The following is an 11927-nucleotide window of genomic DNA, read 5'->3' on the forward strand; positions in this document are numbered from 1 at the left end:
TATATGCCCTGTTTCCACATAGCCTGAGACATGGGCGTGTCTGGAGCCGTGTGAGGCACAAGGCTTGTTCACATGGGCGTGTGACCCCTGTATGGTTGAGATTTTTTGAAGTTTCTAAAATTTTCATATGTTATCGATTTAGTCCTGAACCACTTCTAAAGCATGTTTAAGGCCTCGTTGGCCCTTATAAGGGACATTGTGTTTGTGATTAAATGGTATTTGAGTATGAGTGTATAAATGTATGAGTTATGTATGTTAAATGATATGTATTGATCGGTAATACGTCGTAACCCTACTCCGGCAACGGATACAGGTTAAGGGTGTTACATTTTATTAGTATCAGAGCTATGGTTTAGTCGATTCTAAGACTAACGTAGCTTCTGTGATAGTCTAGCTATACATGCCATATATACTCTGCGACAGTGTGATGATTCCTCACAACTTAAATTGTGTTTTCATATAGGACTGAATCCTGAACGAGCTATAGCTGATGATGTAGACAGTAATGCGTCTGCTCTAGCTCAAGGGGCAACACCATCTGATTCTAGGCCTGTAACGAGTAGCCATGAGGGAGAGGCTAAACAAGTCTTTTTCCAAATGGTGAACGAGTGGTTTACGGAGTACGGTCGAACGAATCTGGTTGCTCAACAACCTCGACCCCTACCTATTCCTCAACAAGTCCCTGTTGTTCCTTAAGTAATAGATTTGATACAGTTGAACAAGCCCCAAGTAGATAAGTTTCATAAATATGGGGCTGAAGAGTTCCGGGCTACTACTGATGATGATGATGTTGAGAGAGCTGAGTTCTAGCTCGAAAATACAATTCGAGTAGCAGATGAATTTTCTTGTACTCCTGATGAATGTATTAAATCTGTTGTATCTTTGCTGAGAGACACCACGTATCAATGGTGGAACACATTGATATCTGTGGTTCCAAAGAACGGGTTACTTGGGAGTTCTTTCAATCTGAATTCTGAAGGAAATACATCAGTTAAAGATTTCTTGATCAAAAGCACAAAGAGTTTTTAGAATTAAAACAAGGCCGAATGGCTGTAACAGAGTATGAAAGAGAATTTGTACGGTTGAGTAAGTACACCAGGGAATATGTTTCTACCGAAGAGATTATGTGTAAGCGGTTTGTTGATGGGTTGAACGAAGATATAAAACTACTAGTCGGAATTCTAGAGTTGAAAGAATTTGTCGTTCTGGTTAAAAGGGCTTGTAAAGCCGAGGATCTTAGCAAAGAAAAGAGAAAAGCAGATTCAGAAGCTAGAGACTCGAGAAAAAGATTGATGAGTGAGCCATATCAATCTTCATCAAAGAAATCTAGAGAGTCGTATGCTCGCCCAAATTCTTCAAACGAATATTCGAATAGAGATCGTAGAAAACAATACTCAGGTTCTAAAGCTCAAGCTATATCAGTATCGAGTGTTGGCAGTTTTAGAGACAACAAACCCGAGTGTCAGCAATGTGGGAGATGACATTTTGGAGAATCCTAGAATAAAAGTAATAAAGCTTGTTACAAATGTGGTTCGCTAGATCACTTCATCCGAGATTGCCCTGAGCTGGATGAGAAAGATAAAGTTCAGAATGTGAGACCAAGTAACACGTCGAATATAGGTAGACCACCTAGAATTACCGAAAATGTAAGTGGTAGTAGAGGGGCGAAAAAGGATTCAGCTATGAGATATGAGGGCAGAGCACCTACTAGAGCCTATGCTATTCGCACTCGCGAAGAAGTGTCATCTCCAGATGTTATCACTAGTACTTTCAATGTAACACCCCGAACCCGAGACCGTCGCCGGAGTCGAACACGAGGTGTTAACAAACTTCAAACCACTTATTGAGAATTTCCCAGACAAGCTGCCAGTCTGTGTACTAGTCGCTTCAAAAATCATAACTTGAGTTTTACAACTCGAAAATCAGTTTCGTAATTTTTCCCTGAAACTAGACTCATATGTTCATCTACAGATTTTTTTCTAGAATTTTTGGTCAAGCCAATTAGTACAGTTTATTAGTTAAAGTCTCCCATGTTACAGGGGTCGACTACACTGACCTTCGTGCGTTACAACTGGAATAACTCCCTGTGTAGGGATTCAATACTGATGTAGTTTGTTTCTATAGAAACTAGACTCAAAGAGGAATTTATACATATGTGGTATGACTCCTAATTATCTCCGGTTAATTTATAATGAATTTTCAAAGTCGGAATAGGGAATCCAGAAACCGTTCTGGCCCTGTCTCACGAAATCTTGAATATCTCTTAAAATACAGCTCATATGGTCATTTCGTTTCATCAATATGAAAATAGACCCATCAAGCTTTGAGTACGTAATTTTTTTAGCTATTAATTCCACTTCTACTATTTTTAGTGATTTTTCGATCTCATATCACTGCTGCCGTCCGCAACAGTTACTGCAGTAGACTATGCCAATTTCATGAATCCTTCCTTAGCCTTACTAATCATCCATCATACGTGACACAAATTATGGCCACCTTATCAAAATTAAGGTTTCTAAGACTCGTGGCTATAGATTCTAGCATCCCACTCAAACAACCACATAGGCCATTTTCACATGGCTTAAAGTTTACAACCCAAAATTTAACAAAACAAAATAGCCCATACATACCAAATGTTCTCCTAAGTTGACTAAGAAGACAATACCAAAATTGCTCACGGTGTGATGACTTCGTTGTGATTACGAACACCCAAAAAGAGATTAGTCCAAGAAACCTAAAATGGGTGACAAGAAAACACCGAGTGAGTTTATAACTCGAGAAGTCATAAGCATTCCACAACCATCCATTAATACAATTATCATAAAATGAAATAATGAAACAAGGCCAAGTGTTCCAGCCATACCGAACTATACCATAGTTCCTTAGATCTTTCGGATCAATCTCATACCAAGTCATACATTTACATTTCATATACTGTTCAATAGGATATTTGAAGCAATTTCCATACATCATTTCATTTCCGCAACAATCATGCAATCAAATGAACTTTCATCTATTCCACGATACCTTATTTACGGAATGCAATTGAAATCATCACATAGATTTAAATCTTACCAACTCCACCCCGAGCATGAACATAGCATCTATTAGCCATGAACTCAAGGTACTTACTCTTTCCGCTGTCCATACTCATCTCGATGAAGTCACGCCTCCATGTAAATGTTCAATCGGAGATATGTGTAGAGTTCGCACACATAGTGCTTAATACTCAATCACGCACACTTAGTGCCATGTGATTCAAGCCCGCACACATAGTGCCATATAGTCCAAACTCGCACACTTAGTGCCATACATTACAAGCTCGCACACTCAGGTGCCAATCTCCTCCCCGTACACATCTATTTCTCGCACACTTAGTGCCAAGCAAACTTCCTACACATTTCACTATCTCTTTTACGTTCAACAATATCATCTTTTCATACACATACATTTGTATATATTTCATCTCATTAAACACAATTGCATAGATATTACAATCATTTAAGCAATATCAAATATATGCTTAATGACTTACCTTGTGTTGGGTAAAATAGTCCAAGTCGGCTACTCGATGACCTTCGTCTTTCCCTTGCTTGATTCTCCTTCTTTAACTCCTTGAGCTTAATCAATAAATCAACTAGTTTAACCCTCTTGCTAAACATTCATAATTCAATTACACATGCATATGTATGTTTGTATATTCGCAACCATCCTCACTTATTACCCATTTGGTCAACAATCTAAGCCAAGATAAGGCTTCAATATGGTTGCCTCTAACCGAATACATGCACACCAATCTACTTCCTTTGGCGAATATGCATGTCTATGTTGAGGCCAATTTTACACTTAATACTACACAAAAAAACAGCATACATTTTCCCAATTAACGATTACATATTGTAGCTCTATACACATCTCTCATTTATTTCATAACCAAAACAACATCACAAGCCAATATACACCTTAAAATAGTATATATGTCATACCAATTCATCATGTGCAAACATATATTCATGTAGGTGCAATGGCCAATTCTCAAGTGGCTTATATCCAAATATATACACATCTCCAAAGCTTAAATCTTACTTACCATGCAACATGCATGAATCATACTTATGGATATAACATGGCGAATACCACAACACCATACCGCTTCAATTTGGTCATGGTTAAACAAAGAACTTAGTATCTCATTCAAAATGCTAAAAGAAAATCTAAGAATCCTCAATCCACCATCACATGTATCATTATCAAGCTTGATATTTAGCATGCAATGGCATTAACACCATATTCACTTTGGCCGAATTTCATTCCCATGACATAACAAAGATTTGAACCATGGGCTAACAAGAACATCAAGCTAGCAACTAAAATATACATGAATCTCATGGCAAAACATCAAACTTACCTTAATCTAGGTACAAGTATGGCCAAACCTCCTCCTAAACCTCTTCCAAACCAACATGAAACAAGAATTCCTTCCTTCTTCCTTAGAATTTTCAGCCCAAAGGAAATGAAAAATGATGAACAAAAATTCTTCTTTCTTTCTCCACACTCACGGCAATGGGCATGCATGAGACCATTTTTTTCTCTTTTTTTTTTTTGTTCCCTTTCATTATTAAATTCCCATGCTCACTATTTTATTTTTTTCTTACATACACCATTGTCCCAACATGTTTTATGACATGTTTTTACCCATAATCTCTTGTCATGGCCGGCCACTAGCTATTAGGGGGGAATTTGACATGCAAGTCCTCCCCTTTGACTACATGCACTATTAGGTCCTTATTGATTAGCCTATCACTTTTCAAAAGTGTCACGAAGTCCTACTAACTGAATTCACATGCTATCGGCTAAATCAAGCCTGAAATTTTCACACATTTATAATTACATATTCTAGACAATAAATATTACGTTCAAACATTTCGGTGACTTGGTTTAGCGGTCCCAAACCACTTCCCGACTAGGGTCAATTTTGGGTGTCACAACTCTCCCCACTTAAGAAATTTTGTCCCAAAAATCTTTCCGTAAATAGGTTTGGGTAACGCTCTTTCATAGAGTTCTCGGGTTCCCAAGTAGCTTCTTCCATCCCGTGTTTGAGCCATAACACTTTTACTAACGGAACCCTTTTGTTTCGCAACTCCTTCACTTCACGAGCTAGGATACTGAATCGGTTCTTCTTCATAACTCATATCGGCTTGAATTTCAACCTCGATGGACTAATTACGTGTGACGGGTCGATCTATAACGTCGAAGCATCGAAACATGGAAGACGTTGTGAATCTTTTCAAGTTCAGGGGGCAAAATCAAACGATACGCGACTGGACCGACTCGTTCGGATATCTCATATGGCCCGAGGAACCTCGGGCTCAATTTGCCTTTACGGCCAAATCTGAGTATCTTTTTCCAAGGCAAAACTTTAAGAAACACTTTATCTCCCACTTGATACTCAATGTCTTTTCGTTTTAGATCCGCGTACGACTTCTGACGATCGGAGGCTATCTTCAGATTTTCACGGATTACTTTTACTTTCTATTCAGCATCTTTAATCAAATCCACTCCAAAAATTTTGTTTTCACCGAGCTCGGTCCAAAACAATGGTGTACGGCATTTACGCCCGTACAAGGCCTTGTAAGGCGCCATCTTAATACTTGATTGAAAACTATTGTTGTGGCGACTTCAATCATAGGTAAGCATCGTTCCCATGAACCACTTGAACTCGAGGATGCAACATCTCAACATATCCTCAAGTATCTCGAATTATCCGCTCGGATTGACCATCGGTTTGGGGTGAAAGGCGGTCTTTGAAATGCAACTTGGTACCCAAAGCTTCTCGAAATTTCTTCCAAAATCGCGAGGTAAATCTCGGATCTCTATCCGACACAATAGAAATCGATGCGCGTGTAATCTCACAACTGAGAAACGTACAATTCGGCTAGTTTATCCAATGAAAAATCCGTGACGCACGGGATAAAGTGAGCCGACTTAGTCGGTCTATCAACAACAACCCAAATCGCATCCTTCTTACTAGTCGACAATGGCGGCCGGACACAAAGTCCATTGTGACTCGATCCCATTTCCACTCGGGTATCGTGAACGGTGAAGCAATCTCAAGGCACTTGATGTTCCGCTTTCACTTGTTGACATATTAAACATCTCAAACAAAGTCGAGATGTCCTGTTTCATACCATGCCACCAAAACCGACGCTTTCAAATCGTTGTACATCTTCGTACTCCGGGTGGATTGCCATTCGGCTACAATGGGCTTCGTTCGAATCATTGAAATAAGTTCAATTCTTTGGAACACACAGACGACTTCGAACCTCAAACAATCGTCATCACCAATATGAAACTCCGATTCCTTGTTCGAACACACTCACCCGTTTTGCAACCAACTCATCATCAACTTTACGAGCTTCACGAATTTGATGAGTCAACAATGGTTTGGCCTTTAATTCGCTACTAACACATTGTCGGGTAGAATAGACAAGTGTACATTCATTGCTCCTAAAGCAAACAGTGATTTCCGGCTTAAGGCGTCCGCAACCACATTAGCCTTTCCCGGGTGATAATCAATGACAAGCTCATAATCTTTTAACAACTCGAGCCAACGTCTTTGTCGAGATTTAAGTCTCTTTGAGTCATCAAATATTTGAGACTTTTGTGATCCGAATACACATGGCACTTCTCACCAAATAAGTAATGTCGCCATATCTTTAAAGGCGAATACGATGGCGACCAATTCGAGATCATGGGTCGGATAATTTTTCTCATGTGGCTTTAATTGTCTCGACGCGTAGGCCACAACTCGACCTTCTTGCATTAATACGCAACCTAACCCAAGTAGGGAGGCGTCACTATAAATGACAAACTCTTTGCCGATTCGGCCGCACTAAAACTGGAGCTTAGTTAAATGAGTTTTCAATTGATCAAAACTTTTCGACACTTTTCCGTCCATTCAAACTTGACATCCTTCGAAGCGGTTTAAGTCATGGGTGTGGCTATCATCGAGAATCCTTTTACAAACCGTCGGTAGTAACCAAAGTCCCAAAAAGCTCGAACCTCGAATATTTCTGAGGCTTCCAGCTTAAGTATAGCTGAAATTTTACTCGGTCGACTCGAATACCCGTCACAGATACCACATGACCCAAGAAGCTAACCTCTCTTAACCGAACTCACACTTGTGAACTTAGCATATAACCGCTTATCCCGTAAAATTTGCAACACTAATCTCGGTGCTCGCATGTTCGGTCTCATCTTTTGAATAGACCAAGATGTCGTCAATGAACACAACTACGAACCGATCCAAATATGATCCAAGATCCGATTCATCAAATCCATAAATACCGCAGGGCATTAGTGAGCCCAAACGGCATCACTAAGAACTCGTAGTGACCATATCTCGCTCAAGGCGGTTTTGGGTATGTCCGAATCTCGGATTCATGAATCGATAATAGCCCGATCTCAAATCTATTTTTGAGAACACCGAGGCTCCTTCGCTTGATCGAACAAATCATCGATATGCGTAACGGATACTTGTTCTTTATTGTCACTTTATTAAGTCGACGATAGTCGATGCACAACCTCATGGTTCCGTCCTTCTTTTCACAAACAACACCGGTGCACCCCAAGGTGAAAAACTCAAGCGAGCAAAGCCTCTATCCACCAACTCTTGCAATCGAGCTTTCAACTCCTTTAATTCCGTTGGTGCCATACGATACGGAGCTATCGAAATCGGTGTGGTCCTGTACAAGCTCAATGCCAAACTCTATCTCCCGAACAGTGGCAAACCCGTAATTCTTCGAAAAACATCCGGTATTCACAAACCACCGCACAGATTCGGTTTTATTTCTAACTCCTTATCATCAAGTACATATGCAAGGTATGCTTCGCACCCCTTTCTTACATATCTTTGGGCCAACATTGATGATATTACAGCTGGCAACCCCTTCAAGTCCGTAGGTTCAACTCGGATCATCTCGTTATTTGCGCACCTCAAATCAATAGTCTTGCTTTTACAATTCACAACCGCATCATGCACGGTCAATCAATCCAACCCAATAATAACATCAAATTCATCGAACGGCAAAAGCATCAAGTCCGCCGGAAAACAGGAACCTCGAATTACTAGGGGACATTTCTTACACACTTTGTCGACCAACACGTAACGACCAAAGGGATTTGACACCCGAATTATGAACTCGAGAGACTCAATAGGTAAAGTCTTCTTTGGATGCTAAGGTTTCGCATATATAAGAGTGAGTAGAACCGGGGTCAATTAAAGCAATCACATTAGTATCAAAGAGAGTGAAAGTACCGGTGATAACGTCGGGGAGGATGCCTCCTCTCGTCTTGCGGATAGCATATGCTCTAGCAGAGCACGAGTCTCGGATCGAACAACCGTATCGAGACCCTCTCGATTACCACCCCTACCTCCCGAAATCCTCGGGGTCTACCTCTAGCCGTCGTCCCACTAGATCTTGCACCTTGCATCTTATTCTTCTCATCTAGCTCCGTGCAATCTCTAATGAAATGGTCCTTCGAACCGCATCCATAACAGCCCTATTAATGACTTACCCCAACATTCACCTATGTGTCGTCTTCCACATTGGGGCATTCGGGCTTTTCTTGACGATTATTGCCCATACTAGCTACCAAGTAGCTCGTGAGTCCATCGATGGTCGTGCTCTAATGGAAATCCCCGATCGCCTCGACTTATTTGTGTCCTCTCGAACTTCTTTACACCGAAAATGGAGCCTTGCACACGATCTTTTACGATAATCTCTAGCTTCAAATTCAACCTTCCTCTTCTCCTTCCGAGCTCTTCCGCCTTGCGAGCTCGTTCAACTAGTGTTACAAATTCTTTTATCTCCAAAATACCCACCAAGAGCTTTAACTCTTTATTCAATCCTCTTCAAATCTTTTGCACATAGCAACCTCATCAGCCACACACTCCCGAGCATACCGACTAAGTCTTACGAACTCATGTTCAGATTCGATATCACATCATCGACCTTGCTTGAGCTCCAAGAATTCCTTACGCTTTTGATCGATGAACCGTTGACTAATGTATTTCTTTCAAATTCGTTTGGAAGAAATCACAAGTAACTTGTTCCTTTGGGACTATGGAAATTAAGGTCCTCCACCAATAGTAGGTGAGTCTCGCAACAAGGATATAGCACACTTAAGACATTCATCGGTGTGCATGATTCATCAAACACTCTAATGGTGTTATCAAGCGAACTCACCCTTTCGGCATCATCAAGAACTATGGCCTTAAACTCCTCAGCCCCACGCTTCCTAATCAAGTCCACGGTGGTTTACTCACCTCACAGATCAAGAATCGATGGCATTACGGGCTCTTGGGGTGGATTATTTAAATTTGGGAATGGTTGGACAGCCGGATTGGTTCGGGCATATTATGCGACCCACTCATTCATCATGGTGAAGAAGGCTTGTTTCGCCTTTATCTTGATTATTCGCGGATGACCGAGGCTCAACAGTGGTGTCCCTTGCGCAGAGCAGCCGCTACACTTTCAACGTCATCCGCCAAGGGTCTCTCTACCCCGGGTTCCATTTGCTAATCAAAACAAAAATTTCAACCGTCAAGTCATCACATTTTTAAGCACTAACACATTGACATGTATAGCTAGACTCACACGCTACACGGTAGTCCTAGAACCGACTAAACCATAGCTCGATACCAATAAAATTGTAACACCCGAACCGAGACCGTCACGAGTCGAACACGAGGTGTTAACGGACTTCAAACCACTTATTGAGAATTTCCCGGACAAGCCGCCAATCTGTGTACTAGTCGCTTCAAAATCATAACTTGAGTTTTACAACTCGAAAATCAGTTTCGTAATTTTTCCTGAAACTAGACTCATATGTCCATCTACAGATTTTTTCTAGAATTTTGGTCAAGCCAATTAGTACAGTTTATTAGCTAAATTCTCCCATGTTACGGGGTGGACTACACCGACCTTCGTGCTTTACAACTGGAATAACTCCTGTGTAGGATTCAATCTCGATGCCGTTTGTTTCTATAGAAACTATACTCAAATAGGAATTTATACATATGTGGTATGACTCCTAATTATCTCCGGTTAATTTATAATGAATTTTCAAAGTCGAACAGGAATCCAGAAACTGTTCGCCCCTGTCTCACGAAATCTTGAATATCTCTTAAAATACAGCTCATATGGTCGTTTCGTTTCATCCATATGAAAATAGACCCATCAAGCTTCGAGCTATTAATTCCACTTCTACTATTTTTAGTGATCTTTCGATCTCATATCACTCTTGCCGTCCGCAATGCCATCTTTGCAGAGACTATGCCAATTTCATGAATCCTTCCTTAGCCTTACTAATCATCCATCATACGTGACACAAATTATGGCCACCTTATCAAAATTAAGGTTTCTAAGACTCGTGGATATAGATTCTAGCATCCCACTCAAACGACCACATAGGCCATTTTCACATGGCTTAAAGTTTACAACCCAAAATTTAACAAAACAAAATAGCCCATACATGCCAAATGTTCTCCTAAGTTGACTAAGAAGACAATACCAAAAATTGCTCACGGTGTGATGACTTCGTTGATGGTTACGAACACCCAAAAGGAGACGAGTCCAAGAAACCTAAAATGGGTGACAAGAAAACACCGAGTGAGTTTATAACTCAGTAAGTCATAAGCATTCCACAACCATCCATTAATACAATTATCATAAAATGAAATAATGAAACAAGGCCAAGTGTTCCACCATACCGAACTATACCATAGTTCCTTAGATCTTCGGATCAATCTCATACCAAGTCATACATTTACATTTCATATACTGTTCAATAGGATATTTGAAGCAATTTCCATACATCATTTCATTTCCGCAACAATCATGCAATCAAATGAACTTTCATCTATTCCACGATACCTTATTTACGGGAATGCAATTGAAATCATCACATAGATTTAAATCTTACCAACTCCACCCCGAGCATGAACATAGCATCTATTAGCCATGAACTCAAGGTACTTACTCTTTCCGCTGTCCATACTCATCTCGATGAAGTCACGCCTCCATGTAAATGTTCAATCGGAGATATGTGTAGAGTTCGCACACATAGTGCTTAATACTCAATCATGCACACTTAGTGCCATGTGATTCAAGCCCGCACACATAGTGCCATATAGTCCAAACTCGCACACTTAGTGCCATACATTACAAGCTCTCACACTCGAGTGCCAATCTCGTCCCGTACACATCTATTTCTCGCACACTTAGTGCCAAGCAAACTTCCTACACATTTCACTATCTCTTTTACGCTCAACAAGATCATCTTTTCATACACATACATTTGTATATATTTCATCTCATTAAACACAATTGCATAGATATTACAATCATTTAAGCAATATCAAATATATGCTTAATGACTTACCTTGTGTAGGTAAAATAGTCCAAGTCGGCTACTCGATGACCTTCGTCTTTCCCTTGCTTGATTCTCCTTCTTTAACTCCTTGAGCTTAATCAATAAATCAACTAGTTTAACCCTCTTGCTAAACATTCATAATTCAATTACACATGCATATGTATGTTTGTATATTCGCAACCATCCCCACTTATTACCCATTTGGTCAACAATCTAAGCCAAGATAAGGCTTCAATATGGTTGCCTCTAACCGAATACATGCACACCAATCTACTTCCTTTGGCCGAATATGCATGTCTATGTTGAGGCCAATTTTACACTTAATACTACACAAAAAAAAACAGCATACATTTTCCCAATTAACGCATTACATATTGTAGCTCTATACACATCTCTCATTTATTTCATAACCGAAACAACATCACAAGCAAATATACACCTTAAAATAGTATATATGTCATACCAATTCATCATGTGCAAACATATATTCA

The sequence above is a fragment of the Gossypium arboreum genome, chromosome 9, assembly GCF_025698485.1.
Source record: "Gossypium arboreum isolate Shixiya-1 chromosome 9, ASM2569848v2, whole genome shotgun sequence".
Classification (NCBI taxonomy): domain Eukaryota; kingdom Viridiplantae; phylum Streptophyta; class Magnoliopsida; order Malvales; family Malvaceae; genus Gossypium; species Gossypium arboreum.